At 40.7% G+C, this 17,291-nt stretch overlaps 1 protein-coding gene across 3 annotated transcripts in view; it reads right to left on the reverse strand.

Annotated features, from left to right (window-relative positions):
* The window catches only part of slc8a4b (solute carrier family 8 member 4b), a 131,380-nt gene extending 120,461 nt beyond the window's left edge, over positions 1-10,919 (reverse strand). For 2 of the 3 annotated variants that reach the window (XM_085267215.1, XM_085267211.1), the window contains exon 1: positions 10,766-10,919. The gene's annotated coding sequence lies outside the window, so the exon portion shown is untranslated. The remainder of the gene's footprint in view (positions 1-10,765) is intronic. The other variant, XM_085267214.1, reaches the window with a different exon arrangement.
* Positions 10,920-17,291: the final 6,372 nt, after the last annotated feature.

Here is a 17,291-nt window from a genome sequence, read left to right on the forward strand (position 1 = left end):
CGAATCACAGTCATTCAGACCTGTGGCTAATTTGAATCCGAAACTCAACCAAACACACATAGGAAGAACGCGCAAAGTCACAATAGAAAGGGCCCCTGAGTCAACCTAGTATGAAAAAAATGAATCAACATTGCCTTTCGGTTTTGTGGCATGGTGGTGCAGTGGTTCGCACTGGCACCTCGAGGCAAGAAGGTTCTGGATTCAAATTCAGGTTGGGGCCTTTCCGTGTGGACTGTGCATGTTCCCCCTGTCCCTGTGTGTCCAAAAGCATGCTTTCACACACACACACACACACACACACACACACACACACACACACACACACACACACACCCTGCAATTGGATAAGCAGAAGAAAATGGATGAATGACCTTTTGGTTTCACATACGACACAAACCCAATCTCCTGGAGAAAATTCTCTTTTGGGGCCATCTAAGACAGTAATTTCACATACAAGAATGACAAAGCAGATAAGAAAGACATTAAGACAGGACACACAGAGAAAATTAAAGTGGAAAAGTAACATAAGGGTAGACAGGAAATGCAAGAAAAAACAGGGCAGGAAACCAACAGAAAGTAAACCTGTGTTGAAAAAAGGGAGGTTTATCAGTGGTAAACATATAGACGTTCACCCACTTCAGGATTTTATCCATTCCTCTTTTAAAAGAGCGTACACTTCTTTCTTCAACCATCCAGTGCAAACCTGTCCATTCAGAAAAACTGTAACCTTTTCCATAACCTGCAGCCACCATTTCCAAACACCAAGCCGGGTACATTTGGCTCTCTAAAGCTCTCAAATGGCTAAAATGGAGAGGCTACATAGTCCCACCAACTGCCAGGTTTGGCAGGGTTGTAGGTCAGATTTTTTAGATCAGGTTCACCATCATCAGTGTCGCTGACTCTTTGTTATAAAGCGGGTGTTTAATTTCTGATCAGATTTAGATGGTGGAAGTAAATACTGTTTGAGTTTTTTCAAGTGTCACCCAAGGCTGGTGAGTGAAATTTACTGTAGTTCAAAAATTCTTCAAAGCATTCTTTATAAGCAGAGCCCAAGGTTGTTCATTTTCACTTGTGGAGCAGCCAGCAACTGAAGTTGATTGAGTTTGTTTTTCCATACACAAATTCCACAAACTGGCCTAGGGCTTAAGCGATTTAAAAGGTCATTGTATTCTTCATCTGTGCCCATTTTCACAGTTGGCTGGATAAGTCTGCAATTGTCCATTTCACATCTTTCCTCCCATTCATGATATTAAAAGAACAGCTTGCACTGATTCTGGCCTCAGAGAGTAGCGAGGAAAGGACACAAGCAGGGTTGCGTCTGTTTTTCACCCTCTCCTCTGTCCCTTCTTCTATCTTCCAGAAATCGTAACTGCTTTAGTCAGTTTTCTTCACTTAGCACCGTTTTATTCTGCCAAGCACCAAGCCATCCCTAAAATGTAATTTAAAGCAACAACAGCACTGCAGACGGCCATAAGCAAAATATCCGGGACGGTCTGCCCTGTGAATCACCGCATGAGGATCAAGCACACGCAGAGCAAGACACAGACAGCCACAGACATAGAGAAAGACACATTCAAAGACACAGTCACTACCTCTCACACACTGTGGTGAGTCCAAGTGTGCGTATCATATGCTGAGGTTACTCAGAAAACAAACGGCTCTCCTCCATCTCGGTGTTTTCTATTCTTAGCAGCAGCAGGGGGAGCCTCTCTGCATATCAATGCTCGGCTCATCTTTAAACATAATCTGGTGGGATGATAATTGTAATCAGAGCACTATCGAATGTGTCTGTCTGCAAAAGAGTTTTTTTGGTTTTTCTGCAACAACTTTTGTTACATACGTGCACATTTTTAGATTTTGTGGAAAAGCCTGTCATTGTTTGCCAGATGATGATGATGGTTATTTTATTAGAAACAGACCCAAGGACTTAAGGACATAGAGATGACTGAGAGCAGCAGAACTCATGTGGGATTTTAACTAATCCACCAAGATCAATGAGACAAGGAGTCCTGGCAAGTGCACCTCCCTCCATGGTTAATTTGGCACAGGAATATTCTACCAGCAGCTTCAGTTACCAAGTTGAATGAAGAAGTATCTGCCAAACTGATGAGCAATGAAACACACTCGAGTTACATTTACCATCATCCTGTTATTCCTACTTATGACCACAGAGGCCAAGCTGAACAATCCAGCCACACTCGGAGGCATTAATTTGTTGGGGTGCCTTCGGTCTTCCTCCCTTACATCAGTTGGGCTTCAGTCACCTCCAGAGCAAAACTTGCGCTTTAAACGTGTCGGTTTGGAGCAGTAAGGCACAACTCTTACTTTGAAGGCGAACGTTCTCCGTTTCAAAGTTTGCATCACACCTTTCTCAAGTTACATTACCCTTAAGGAGTAGTTAGGGAGTGTTTGCAAACAAGTGGGTATCATCCATGCTAACTACAGGTGAGTGCTGCAGTCTGCTAGTGACCAAAGGAATCACATAGACATGTGACCAATTTCACCTAGTAACACAGCAACCATTCACTAACTTCATTATACATTTTCCCTAGTGAACAGAGGTAATGATGGGAATCACTAGGCCATTTCCTTGGAATTGTTAGTCTGCCTGTCTATTAATCCCGCTTATTAGTTCTTCCTTTTGCGACCCAATCAGCTGATTTCAATTCGTGTGTCGTCAGAGGAAAATGCCGGAATGGATACTGCTTTTATTTGTATTGCACCAAAAGACAGAGCTTGATGATAATGTGGAAACTACATCCAGGACAGACAACATGCTAACGCTAAACTAGCCAGACAGCATGCTACGCTAGCCAAGAACCCAGAGTGAAAGTGAATGAATGCCAACCCCAGCACAGCAGCCATAGCTTGAATTTCATCAGATAACAAACAGATGAACAGTCGTGCTTTCAGTCTCTGTTGCCATTCACTCATCTTTCTAAAGTATAATCAATGTGGTGGCATTTGCTTTAAAATCTCATTGTGCTGGTTTTCAATTTCGCTTTGTGCTTTCGGCTTCGTGTAATACTAATAGAAAGATCATATGTATGTCTGTAACGTCCCGGTCATTAAGACAGGGATTTGTGTTGGTGTGAGGGGCTGTAGCCTGTAGGTTTATATAGTTAAATGGTAATTAAGAGACAGCATGTTTCAGATCATTTCACAGAGGAACATGAAAGTAATGTAACAAGCAGTATAACAAATTAAGGAACGTTAAGCAGTAATGTACTGTATTACTTCTGTTCTGTGTAATACATTACTTTTTTTCAGTAACGACCCCAAAACTGCTCACAACAAAGATGGGAAATATTTCCAGCATGGTAAATGGTAAATGGCCTGTATTTATATAGCGCTTTACTAGTCCCTAAGGACCCCAAAGCGCTTTACATATCCAGTCATCCACCCATTCACGCACACATTCATACACTGGTGATGGCAAGCTACATTGTAGCCACAGCCACCCTGGGGCGCACTGACAGAGGCGAGGCTGCTGGACACTGGCGCCACCGGGCCCTCTGACCACCACCAGTAGGCAACGGGTGAAGTGTCTTGCCCAAGGACACAACGACCGAGACTGTCCAAGCCAGGGCTCGAACCGGCAACCTTCCGATTACAAGGCGAACTCCCAACTCTTGAGCCACGACCGCCCCGTAATGCACAAACATTTGACCCACACCATCCAATTAATTTGCACCAATGTGAATTCTCTGATATGCTGCTTAGGGATCGTGGGAACTGTCAAAGCAGAGCCAATAAGAATTGATAAGAGAACTGATAAGGAATCAAATTGACAAGTGATATCGATAATGGAATACGAATTGCTAAATTCTTATCAAGCCTGTATAACTGAGGGCTTGTTTACCTGGATATGTCTATTTAGCACGCGACCTTGAATTTGGATAAGCTGTAAGAGCATGGATGGATGTGTATTTAGTAACGACCTCTTGAAATGGCTGTGTTGAAGAATTGAATCCTAGTAAATCACTGAATACCGGGGAAAGCAAAACAAGTTATTTCCATGCTTTCAAAAAACAATTCATGCAGATTTATCCATTTCCTTGTGGCTTGCACAAGGAGACGTTGAGTTGAGCGTGCTGCCTGCAGCTCACAGTGGCTGCTTCTTCTGGTTTCATTACTACCTTTAGTATTTCAAGCTAATTTGCCAGACAATGCCAAAAAGTCTGTTTTTTTATGACTAGCCAATGATGGTAAGCACTCAACTCACTGACACTGAATTTTTTGCGTGACAGTTCCAAAATAAAAGCCAACTAATGGCTCACCAGCTTAAATGCTTTTAATATGACGTTGCAACAGCAACAAGTGTTTGGTTTGTGTTATCCTGTAATATAATTTGTAGAAAAAAATCAAATAATGGTCAGTTGGACACATTTCAGCTATATAAATATCAGAGTGCTTTCATCAATTGGCCATAGGCTTAGTCACCACTGTGTTACCTCATTTTTAAAACTGCCTCTTTAAACCCATACACCCCTTGCTCCACCCTTTTACTTAACAGCAGTACATAGAGAGTATTGCATAATAGATTGTTTTACAGTTGGTTAATGAGCACTTTTTTGCCACTTACTTGTGGAGATAAGCAAAAAGGAGCAAGACATAAATAAACTAACTCAAAAATGCAGAAAACAATTATGTCTTATAAAGATATTAGATTTTAAAGCAACACTCCTTTTTCTAGCCTGACATACCTACTTTTGTCTAAACTGATGTTTTATGACTGTCATAGTTCCAATAATCATTCCTCGTGGCTTTTTAGTATGAGTTTCCATATCAATTTGGATAAATACAAAGAGTTCCAGCACTGAATATACAAATAGGTGATTTTACTAATTGTTGATTAATGTTGAGCAGAACTATAACATCCTGACATCTGGATATTTGGAATCCTGACATGTGTTTGCCAGTCAAGTGAAAATGTGGACCAGGCAAACTGCTGCATGCACTCAATGCTTCAGGCTACTAGTTCATAATTTGTAGTTTCCCTCTGAAGGATTAATTGAAGTATACAGGAGTAAGGGCTAAATCAGTTTGCCATGCAAGTGAGATCACTGTTGAGACACCTCAAACTGCTGTCCAGCTTGGAAATCGCACCATTTGGCCATAAACTGAGACTTTGAGAGCAATTTGAAAGTGAGTGGAATGAGTGATGTGAGGGCCCTGGCAACCTAGCTGAACCTGTGAGGGATATCAGGATGTTATTAAATCTGCAACCGTCCTTTTTATAGGATTTTTAAACTCAGAGGTGTTTAAATCAGACTATATCTGGAACCTGTATTGCAATTAGTTGACTGTGTCAATGATTACTGAAATTTAAAACAGGATTTAGCCTTCTTTGACACTTTGCCATGATGCAACGCTTTATTTTTAATTTCATCTGTGCTTTAGTCACAATATGTTGAACGCGTTTTCACTCTCTCTCATTGCGTTATGATTTAGATCGTGCTGTAATGTCTAATTTCACAGCTCAAATTGCCAAATGCCCATACTGACTGTTAAGCTTTGAGTTTGATATTATAAAGTTCACTCCTTGGTCTTAACTCACAGTGCGTTTTCCTCCGGTCGAGCAAACACTGAGGTGCCATTATGTGATGTGGCACTGGGCGCCACCCATGGGTACTGGCCACTTTCCATGAATGTCAAACACTGTGTCAAATAAAAGGATAGGCCAATGGCTTCGTGTCGCAGCGAGAGAAGAGATGAACCACTCGATATATCACTGTCCTCTCATTCTATTGTGTTAGTGTACTTAATTAATCAACCTGTAGGCAGGAGGCCGTGCTTTAAACCTCGAGGGGCGACTCACTGTTCAGTTGCAGAGAGATTAAAATGCCTCATGAAATTATCTAGATTCAAACAGCAGCCAAAACAAATGATGGAGATGGAGTGAACTTTTAAGATTTTGGATAAAGCCGCTGTCCATAATCAAGATAAACACAATTAAAACAATGAGGGCGAATAGCTTAGAAAGCCTGGGGATGAGAGCTGAAAGTTTAATGATCCCTCTTGGGAAGAGGTGGCATTTTACAATATAATTAATCCAATACACATAGTTTCAAATATTTCAATTTTAAATAAATATTAAAAATAATTGCGATGCAATTATATAGTATGCAAAGATTCCATACTAAAATCAACAATAACTTAATAATTGAAAAGACGATTACAATTAAATAAATTCTAATACATTTAAATGTGATATTGTACTATAGTTTTTTGTTGTTTCATGTTATATTTTATGATCCGCCCACATTTTAGTTAATCACATATTTTGCATTGCATACCCTTTAAGCTCACCAACCACCATGAAATTACCTTTTAGCTAGAGCATCTACAGTGGCAACACAATTTCAAATCAACCAGTTAGAGAGTAGCACGGTGGTAACTTATCAATCCTTTTGTTTGCCTTAATGGTATTTTTGCATTATATTACACACCAGGAGTTGTTGTATTAGTCAGTGCTAAAAAATAAACCACATTGTTGATGTTGTAACTAAAATAATTCACTTCATCAATGCAAGGGCACTGAATCACAAATAGACTCCAGATGGTAACATCTCAGATGCAGAGGAAGATGGGTCCTGCATTTACTTTTGATGTCACTGCACTAATGAATCAACTAAATACAAACTGCAAGGCCTACTTGCACACCCTGGTAAAGGCTTTCATGACAAATTTGCAGTTTCTTCCATGCAAAAGACAGTTGGAGAGCAGCATTAATAGTTAAATTGAAAGAAGCCATACCATAAGTACAATCTTCTGTGGAACCAGCTTCCAGTTTGGATTCGGGAGACAGACACTATCTCTACTTTTAAGATTAGGCTTAAAACTTTCCTTTTTTCTAAAGCATATAGTTAGGGCTGGACCAGGTGACCCTGAATCCTCCCTTTGTTATGCTGCAATAGATGTAGGCTGCCGGGGGATTCCCATGATGCATTGAGTTTTTCCTTTCCAGTCACCTTTCTCACTCACTATGTATTAATAGACCTCTCTGCATTGAATCATATCTGTTATTAACCTCTGTCTCTCTTCCACAGCATGTCTTTATCCTGTCTTCCTTCTCTCACCCCAACCGGTCGCAGCAGATGGCCGCCCCTCCCTGAGCCTGGTTCTGCCGGAGGTTTCTTCCTGTTAAAAGGGAGTTTTTCCTTCCCACTGTCGCCAAAGTGCTTGCTCATAGGGGGTCATATGATTGTTGGGTTTTTCTCTGTATCTATGAAGCGCCTTGAGGCGACTTTTGTTGTGATTTGGCGCTATATAAATAAAATTGAATTGAATTGAATTGAATTGAATATGCTACTAGCATAGCCCTTCAAGTCAGAATCTCTCTCAAAGAGGAGAACTTCCCACACATAAGGTGATATGCTCAGGTCACAGGATTAAATTTGGTTGTGACGTCCTGAGGCTGGGTTTGTGTTTCTCATGGAATTTGTTAACCACTACACAACAAAGCTGCTTTTTTAGCAATACATTTAATTTTCTTTTTCTTTTAGCTTATCCAGTTTCACGACTTCATGCCATCTGCTCATCCACAATTCACAAGAATCGCTACTAGAGCACTGGTCATAAACCTACAAATAATTATCACCTAATTAGTCTTCACCCAAATGTTACTCAAAGTCAATGTAAAGATCACATTTGTCATTTTACAGATGATAAGCTATGAACTGTGAGAGATCATAAGTTAGTTGAGCTATTATCTCAGTGTTGTTCTAGTCCCCATTGATGAGCACAATAACTCACAGGACTGTTAATGTTTAAGTTCAAATCACTATTTAATAATAATGTGCGCAATCATTTTAATTAGATTCATGCAACTATGCCGTGTATTCTATGTGATACAATCTGTTTTAGATCCCGTGTTAATATTACGTCCAACTACTGTTTGCTTTTAATAATCACATCAGGGCAGCCAAACTAGAATTCTGGTACAGTTATCATAAAATGGAACGCAACTACTTTGGCATGATATATTAACCCTGTTGGGTTTAAGTTATCATCATTATGCTTTGGAGGCAAGCATAAAGTACTTTTTTGGAAAAATTTTAAAAAGACATGAAAGCATAGGGTTAGAGTCATCACTGAAGATGACTTTGACACGAGAGAGTTGAGTGTATATCGCTTATCCATTATGTTATATATATATGGGGGATTTTTTCACACCCACGTTAAACACATTATTTTCTAACTTGTCGTCTTAATTATTTTATTTAACTTTTTTCCCCCTAAGATTATTATGTTAAAGTATGTTGCTTTTTGAGTTTGGCTTTAATGTCTTTACTTGCATCAGTTCATTGCTAGTTATATCACACCAGTTGCTGTATTACACTTTTACATATTCAAACTTGATGATCTATAAAGGCTTTGACCAGTATGGACAAATATAATAAACAATCAGTCAGTGCCATCAGGAAATATTTTAGCCCTTGAAGTTATAACAAACAACTGATTAGTGATCGCAACATTAGGCCAAACAGAAATTTGGCTACATGTAGCCTACCACTCAAACAATAAATCAATTCAACAATTCATCAATTAAAAGAACATGAAAATGTATCTTCTAGCTTAATTGAAGTTCCTGCTCCTTTATGCTCCTGCCAACATGAATAGGTCTTCTTTTTTATATTTCACAGTATTGTCAATATAATCTTCTTCTGGTACACAACTCAAAACAAGGTTTTGAAAGCTGGCACTACTAACCGTGTGTAACAAACACCCACACACAGGAGAAAAAAGGATTATGACCACAGGGTGTTTCCTGTCCCTCCCAGCTACTGGACAGATGCATTATGCTTAAAGTAACAGGTTCCCTATGCTCAGTAACCACTAACAACACAAGAAACCAGAGACCGGTGCCAGCGAAACACATAATCAGATTAACATGGACAAGAATAGAGGCCAAGATGTGGGTTACCACCCTCTGCTGTGGGGAAGTGAGTGTGTTGTTTAAGTCATTAATGGATTAGCTGAGGATACCGTCACAGGAAAAGACGACAGACAGGCAGGGAAAGTCCTGGATATTTCTGGCATGCAAACACCCTTAGCTAGTAGGCACCCTCCATTATGTGCATACACAATAAACACACAGACCTAGAAACAAAATATAAATGTGGGAACTTGACCAAATCATTGTCAATATTGACATTTCTAGGATTAGGCGCTACATAAATAATGAATAAATGCATGTGTTTTTCCTTCCAAGCACCAGGTTTCTCTGCACTTGCAGTTATTCACAGTCACTGCTCACACAAGCAGCCAAAATCATACTGTTGCTGCTTTTGGATTAGTTGAGAGCCAAGATATAAAGCAAAAGAATGTATTATCATTTTTTAAGGTAAAAAAAAACTCTTGCTGACCTCAAAATGTGGATATATTTCCCTTCCAGGAACCATCAGACTTATTTTGACCCTTTATTAATTCAGAAAAACAGCTTTGTTTGTCTGAATTGTACAAAATCGCTACCTTGTAGACGTGGCTGGATAGCAACACCTGTGTAAAAGCTGCTTAACACAAAGAGTTACTCTTGCTTATATGCTGGGGATGGATTAAGATATGCAGATAAATTTATAGCCTACATTTCCTTAGACAGCTTGGCTCCTTGAATTATTGAGAGGGCAACATATCTTTGGGTAAATTATTTATCATTGTTGAAAAAGTTCTCATCAGTAGCCTCATCATGTACCCCGCAGCCCAGCCATCATCATTAACTCTCCACCGTCATCATCCTCATCTCCATTATTTTGTTGCCAACTCTTCAACTGTTATAAAATCACCTCCACACCAATGTGTAACATCTATAAGCAGCAGCATCCATTTATGTTGGGACTGCCATCATTAAAAGTGTCACATATCAATCAGCTTTGGTATCATCACAACTCCTTCCATAAATACGTTCATCGCCATCATCGTCACCACCACCAGAATCAACAAATCGTCACAATAATCAGCTCTTCTAAAGAAATGCAGGAACCTGAATGGTATTCACCCAACTTTTACATTTCGATTATCATCAGCCTTATTTCAAACTCACAGGATTTTCCTTTCATATGCGAAGCTACAGGCCGCTATTGTGCTGCTATTTCACCCCTTACAAATCTATTACTCTTGCGCGCCCTGACCCGGTGCACAGTCCCCTAGTACCCAGGTGTGTACCTAACCCTAACCATAATCTTACGTCCCCGCACCTTCTTTTCTTGCGCAATCCCCAACCCGGCTCAGCAAAGGTTATAGGTCTTGGTAAATTTTACTCCATCGTTCGCTCTCCAGCTGAGAGAACAGCCGGCGTGGATCAAGATCCTTTTATCATACGACACAGGCTACGCTGGTTCTCACAGGAGACTGCGCGCAGGACAGATGCTTAATTGGAACGGCACTTGAATGCGTCTCTCGCGCAGGGCAGGACTCCGCGGTGTCGCAACACACCTGAGAGACCTCCCTGGTCATGCGGGGCACTCCGGTGTCTTTCAGTTTCAACGTCTATCTCTTCCGCCTCATCGAAACACTTTCTCGCTCCTTATTTACGCACACATGAACCAAATTCTGCACCACGCAGCGCCCGCTGCTAGGGTCTAGACAAACTGTCAAAGTGAATGCACCTCACATGCCGGCACACTTCTTAAACACGGTGACTGTCTCCTGTCACACACACACATACACACACACGGCTCGCGTAAGAGCAACAAAACAGTTTTAACAATGCACATAAATTCATTATAAGAGCAACAGTGGCGCGATATTTGTGTCCTCTCACCGGTTTGGTACTCTGGAAAAAGCCCAGGTCGCGATCCGTTCATTGATTCACTGGCTGGTGCCTCTATCTGTTCATCCCTGCCCTCCGCTCGTTTCCTTATCCACCAGCTGAATAAACGTCTCTCCTCCTCTCAAGCGGCGGCGGCGGTGACAGAGCACGCGCACTTCACCCGCTGGCTCGCTTGCGCGCTCTTGCGCCCTCCCCTGTATCTCCCTCGCTCTCTCTCTCTGTGTGTCTGTCTTTCTGAGTGTGTGTATGTGCGCGCGCGCGCGTCTGCCTCTCTCTCGCGGGAAAGGAGGAAGATGCTCCTTTCCCGAGAGAGAGATGGAAGAGAAAAAGAGAGAGATTGGGCTGAGGAAAGGATGAGCTGATGTGAGCAGGAGTGCAGGGATAAGACACAGAGCAAGACGGTGTGTGTGTGTGTGTGTGTGTGTGTGTGTGTGTGTGTGTGTGTGTGTGTGTGTGTGTGTGTGTGTGTGTGTGTGTGGAACAGGCACCGAATGAATGGAAACCAAAGGAGCGTGTAGCCCAAGCAGCACTGCACTGATAAACACAGACCAGTGAAAAAGACAGAGAAGAGAAGAGAAGAGAAGAGAAGAGAAGAGAAGAGAAGAGAAGAGAAGAGAAGAGAAGAGAATGGTCAAGCTGAGAAGCAGCAGAGATAAGAAGAAGATAAAGATGAATTGAAAAAAGGCCAGCCTGCTCAAGTTCAAGGCTCCTACCAGTAGCTATTTACTGTACACAGTGAATCTATTGATTATTTCTTCCATATTAGTAGTTTAATAAATTGCACTTAAGGACCCCAACTTCCAATAAATTAGATTTACATCAACCAACAGTAAACTCATCTCTAATCAGAGAAAATGTAACCATAACCATTCGCTTTAAAAATTGCCAAAATGAGGCTCCATTTGCTGCCATTTGTCTATAAATTAAAGCAATGCAGCATGAGCTACTCTGTCCCCTAACCAATGACCTTTTGTTGTAAGGGATATGAAAACTTGCGTTACTAAAGAACAAGTGACAAATTAATTACGAATGTTTTGAAGTATCAGGAACCATGACCCGGATAACGCCCTTTCTAGAACTTAAAAAACCATTAGTTACTCCCTTTGGGTTGCCACATCAAGTAATGAAACATCATGCTGAGCAGTTGTTTGTCATCACTGCAGGTTGTCTTCCCCATTACTCAATGGTGCTGCAGGAAAGATCTGTTTTTATGACTGTTGATGATATGATTGTAAAGTGGGCCAGTTATGATATTTCCTCTCACTTCCATTCATCAGTTAGCCAACAAACACATAAAATATTCATATTTAAAAGAAGAAGATCAATAATAATCAATAATTACGTACTAGCAACGTTGTCAAGACATTGTTGAACTGCTCATTTTTTGCACTAAAGTCTTGGTTTTACTGGGAACAAATAAGCATCTTATTTGTGCTGGAATTTATTCAGAGGCCGGTTGAGTACTCTCTGCATTGCTGCACCTCTTTACAGAGGAAGAGGAATGGAAGGATAGCCTCCAAAGAGATGAGATGAGGACGTGACAGGCCAAGAGATGAATGAGGGGAGAGAAGGGCAGAGAGGGATGCAGGAGCTGTGTGGGATGGGTGCAGTGAAGATGGGACAAGTGGCGAGGGTGAAGAAGAGGAGTGCAAGAGTCAGTGTAAGTAATGAGAAAGCGGAGAGGAGTAGTTTAACATGATCCGTGTTTTCGACACAGTTGATCAGAGGTCTGTCTCAGCGTGAAGCATGGCCTTTACACCGCAAGCTAATTCACACCCGGAGGGAACATCACAAACACACACGAACAGCTCCGGCCCAGCTCTTTATACGCAGAGAGAACACGACTTCACACACACACACAAATGTAACCGCATATTCATAGTTGGACATGAGGACACACACGCAGCATCGTTTCTATCACATCTACTGCGGTAAGTCCACAAATTAATGGCACAGAGGGCTCTGTGAACAGTGCATGTAATATTAAAGGGCTCTTCTAATGAACACGGTGGTCTGTGTCTGAAAATAGGAAAACGTTCCCTGTCAGAATAATTACTAGAGCAAAAATAACACATTCCCTTTTATCACCTCTCTTTTTGTTTGTCATCTCGGTGCTTTCAAATGTTTCCCCAAATCAAGTTTAAAACGAGCCAAATATAGGCCATAAATTCATGGTTTCAACTACATCTTTTTAAGAGACTTTAAGCTGAATAAGACCTCTCCAAGGTGAGCTCGTAGGTCATTTGTGCGAGTGGAACCTGATCAGTCGAGCTAAAACACTTTAACACCGTGAAAGGCTGCACTTTTATACAAGTGCATGTTGTGCCTAGACTGCATCAAACAGCAAGTGAAAAGTAAACACTGATGAAAAGTGAAATTTAAAAGTGGTCTCAAAGGAGAGTTAAACTCTTATCCTGGTCAGTCAGCTGTGCCCTTGCCTCTTTTCCAAAGCCTCCTACCTTCTAATGTGGAGTTTTAGTTGGAAATACTCCTGTAAGTTGTAGCTATAGGAACAATTGACTGCTGTGATCATTCATCTTTTATTTAAAGATCTTGCTGAAAAGATCAATTCATTGATTTGTGGTGCGGCCAAAGCAGGAAATCAGGTGGTGTTTCTACAGAGCAGCAAAGCCCACAACGGGAGGGGACTGGGGTGGACAGATAGGTCAACAAAACACTGGCATTCACAGGGGTGTTGTACTGTTAGTTTCCTATTTGAGAAAGAAAATCTGTGTTTATTTTATTAAAGGATAACTACAACATTTTCTTAACCATGTGCTTATTTTATATAACAGTGAAAAAACAGTTCTTAGAAAGTCTTTTTATAGAGCAGAGGGACTGGCACAATGTTTTCTTTCTTGAATGCGAGACAGATAAAAATAACAAAATTCTTAAAAAGCATATCATTTAAAAAGGATGAAATAAATGTGCCTTTAAGTGGAGCAGTGTTTTTTAAGGCTTAAAAAGTCAACTAAGGTCAGTATGAGAAGAAAAGGGGAACTACTAAAAGTATTGAAACATTTTATTATAAAAGTCATTTCATAAAGGAACGTAATATTCAGATTCATATAATGCTTTTCATTTTTTCCCAGCTGTTGTGCTGCTTGCTCTCTCAGCACAGCATCAAAATATTACAGACCCGGCACCAATTAAACTTCGCCCATCTCCTCGTGGTGTGCTTTTGCCTGCTTCTGCTAGTATATTGCCAAACAAACCACAATGATATCTTCTAAGAAAACTGCATTTCCACTCAGTTTCTATGGCAATGAGAGAATAAGCAGAACCCCCTTATCTCACTACTATAAAACAGCTGAAAATGATGACGGTACCACAGGGCAGAGGGGGTCTTTGAAAGCAGCAATGTGAACAGCCTCAGCCTGGAGGATAATCATTTCTTTCCATTAAATATTATGTTGTTCTTTTAGCGTGAGAATCCTGAAACTGTAGCACGCTGGTTAAACGTCTGTTAGCTATACACAGAACTGAGTCTTTCTTATGTTGTCAACAAGTTCTAGATTAGTCAAAGACACATTAAGTATAAATAGCAAAAAGTATTTGTATGTGGATTAGTCTAGTCTGTTTTTCCTTCTATAAGAACGGTTTCTTTTCACCCTTCCACTGAGACTATTTCTGAAGAAGTAGATGGATCAAGATGCATCTTTCAGGTCCTGTGTCAGGACTTTGCTGAAGTTTACTTTTTATTTCATAAGGACATGACTTTCAGATACTGTCTGTTGCTGATATTTTTAGACCCGTCACCTTTTTCTTTGCCCTCCACTTGTCCAGTTTCCCCGAATTTTTTGCACACACTGCACATCATGCCAAATATGCCATTTGCAGCTAATTTGGGATTTGCCTTGTTAGTGTGAAAATACTTCTGAAAATGGTAAAAACTAAAAACGAGTGAAAAAGAAGCCAATGCCAAAATTTAAAAAGGCCTTCAGAACTACTCAAGACTATCCAACTTCTTCCACTTATCCTTATCAGGATCCCGGGGGAGGCGGGGCTGGCTACAGCTACTGTAGGGCGAAAGGCGGGATACACTCTGGACAGATCTCCTATCTGACACAGAGTGATAGGCAGCCATTCATACTCACAACTATGGGCACCAACCTAACCTTAACTTAGCCCCACAAACTGTACATGTTTGGACTGTGGGAGGAAGCCGATGTACCCAGGAAGAATCCACGCAAACACGGGGAGGACATGGAAATTCCACGTGGAAGAAGACCACTGTTTTTTAAAAAATCCAAGAAAGTCTAGCTCCAAAATAGAAAGAACTCAGGTGTGACTCAAAACCTTTGCACAGTACTGTATATAATATTACTATAGCATAATGTTGCTCTTGACCTCTGCATTAGGTTATTTTTCTAGGCAAATGTTCCTTTTACCTCTAATTTAGGCAAATAAGTTATGTTAATAATCTTTCTCAACCATTTGCTTACATGTCCCTTAGAAATATTAACTCAGCAACACCATGGTTTAATTTGCTGAGGACACGCTAATCTGTATTTGATGCCTATAAGTCAGTGTCCAGCAGTGTTCCAGCCATCTACACACATATATTAATATATATATTTAAATATATATATACATTGAGGTATCAAAAGCAGAAAAGTAGAAAATTAAGATTTGCTTTGTTACCACAGCCACAGACTGTGGCACTTGCACTGAATTTTTCAAAGGTGATAGCACTTAACAACCCAAGATTTGGACTCCCTGAATGAACAGTGCATGCTGTAGTCTGTCGTGTGTTTAACAGACTTTGGCAGACAATCAGTTGGCACGGCTCTAAAGGCAATAAAAAAAACCGAAGCTAGTTCTTCTTCACACTGATTTGTTATTCCCTATTCCCATCCCCTTTGCAGCTGATATAAACTGCTCTACACTGGCTGCATACCAATACAGTGCAACTGCTACAATACTGTATTAAGATATTTAACAAGTGTTATTCTGCATTCTTTTGTTCTGTTATGTCTTTATAGGATTATCTTGTAAATTACAGCAGCGGCTCTCAAACCTTCTCAAGCTATCAATTGCATTTATTAAACTTTGACTTTAGATAAGTTAAGTAGCTTCAATTTGTATTTTTCGTCTGGTTATCCATGCCCAGTGGCTCAATCCTCCACTAGCGGAGCCCACTCCACAGTCTGACAATCACTGAATTACAGTGACCACTAAACTAACAGATGAGCAGAAAACTCAGAAAGCTCCAGCGTGGAAATGTGATAAAAGAAAGAGTTTGACATTTTGAGAAACCTTACAGTGAGGGTTGTTAGCTTAGCATAGCACACAGACTAGACGCTAAAGGCAACACTTAAGCAGGGACTATACTTTTCGCATCCATGAGTCCGCTAAGATTACTTTACAATGCAACAATTACGCATGCCCCCCAGGCAGCAGATTTTAAGTGGAAATTAAAAACGAATAGCAGGCCGTTACTCGGCCATCGGGTCTCCAACCATCTGTGTCTGGAAAAGAGTTTAATCGAGGCTTTAGAGCTAGCTGACCTCTTATGCCTCATTTTACTAAAATACAAAAGCAGCACATTGTAGTTTTTTTGGACCTTTTCCTTCCCTAAAGTCTAAAAGCACAGGTCAGCTTCATAAAAATTGACACACCTCTCATGTTTCCTGACATTAGCACATTAGCTTAGCAAGAGGCCTGAAACTGTGAAACTGATTGTGTTTGATGGCAGCAAAACCCACCTACTAGCGCCTCAAAAGTTTAAATAAATAAATAACACATTTGATCTTAATCACAACTATTTTTACCCTCGCATGCTAAGCTAACTACCCGCTGGCTTCTCTTTCATCGACTGTGTTGTCCAAGTAACAAGGGTAAACGCATTCCCCTAAATGTCCCCCCAGGTGACTATTGCTGTTAAATTTTAGCCAAACAATACTCAAGTAGTTTGTCTACCTTCTGCGAAGGCTGAGAGAAGCTCATTTCCCTCCCTCCATTCTTACCACATCCTACAAAGGGACCATCGAGAGCATCCCGACCAGCTGAATCACTGCCCGATTCATCTCAGACAAGACCGTGCAAGAGAAAGTGAGGACAGCTGAGAATATTGTCTCTCCTTTTTGCATCTCAGATATTTACACTACACGCTGCCTACACAAAATCACCAGTTTTGTAGATGACCCTACACACACATTTACACACTTCACACAAACTCTATTCCTTCCTGTTGCCTGGAACAGGTACTGAGGTTAGGGTTAGTACAGCCACACTATCTAACAGAGACTAGTCTGATAACACCTCTCATCTTTGAGCCTTTGCTGAAAACATTTCTTTCTTAAATTGCTTCAAAGGTGCAACACATAAAATGCTGCAGAGGCCAGAGAAAGTCAGCCTTAGAAAGTTAGTTTTACTGTGTATTTACAAAATGTTACTACGAAATTATTGTACTCTTTTGAACTATCTGGCACACATGGGTTGGTGTTGGTGCACGTTTTGTCGATTCTGGTATTCTCTATACTCTACAGGAGCTGTAGGTTATTATATGACAATA

Source organism: Mchenga conophoros, linkage group LG3 (assembly GCF_057382185.1).
Source record: "Mchenga conophoros isolate Kocher_MC1m ecotype Shallow Benthic linkage group LG3, M_conophoros_male_GT1.1, whole genome shotgun sequence".
Taxonomy (NCBI): Eukaryota; Metazoa; Chordata; class Actinopteri; order Cichliformes; family Cichlidae; genus Mchenga; species Mchenga conophoros.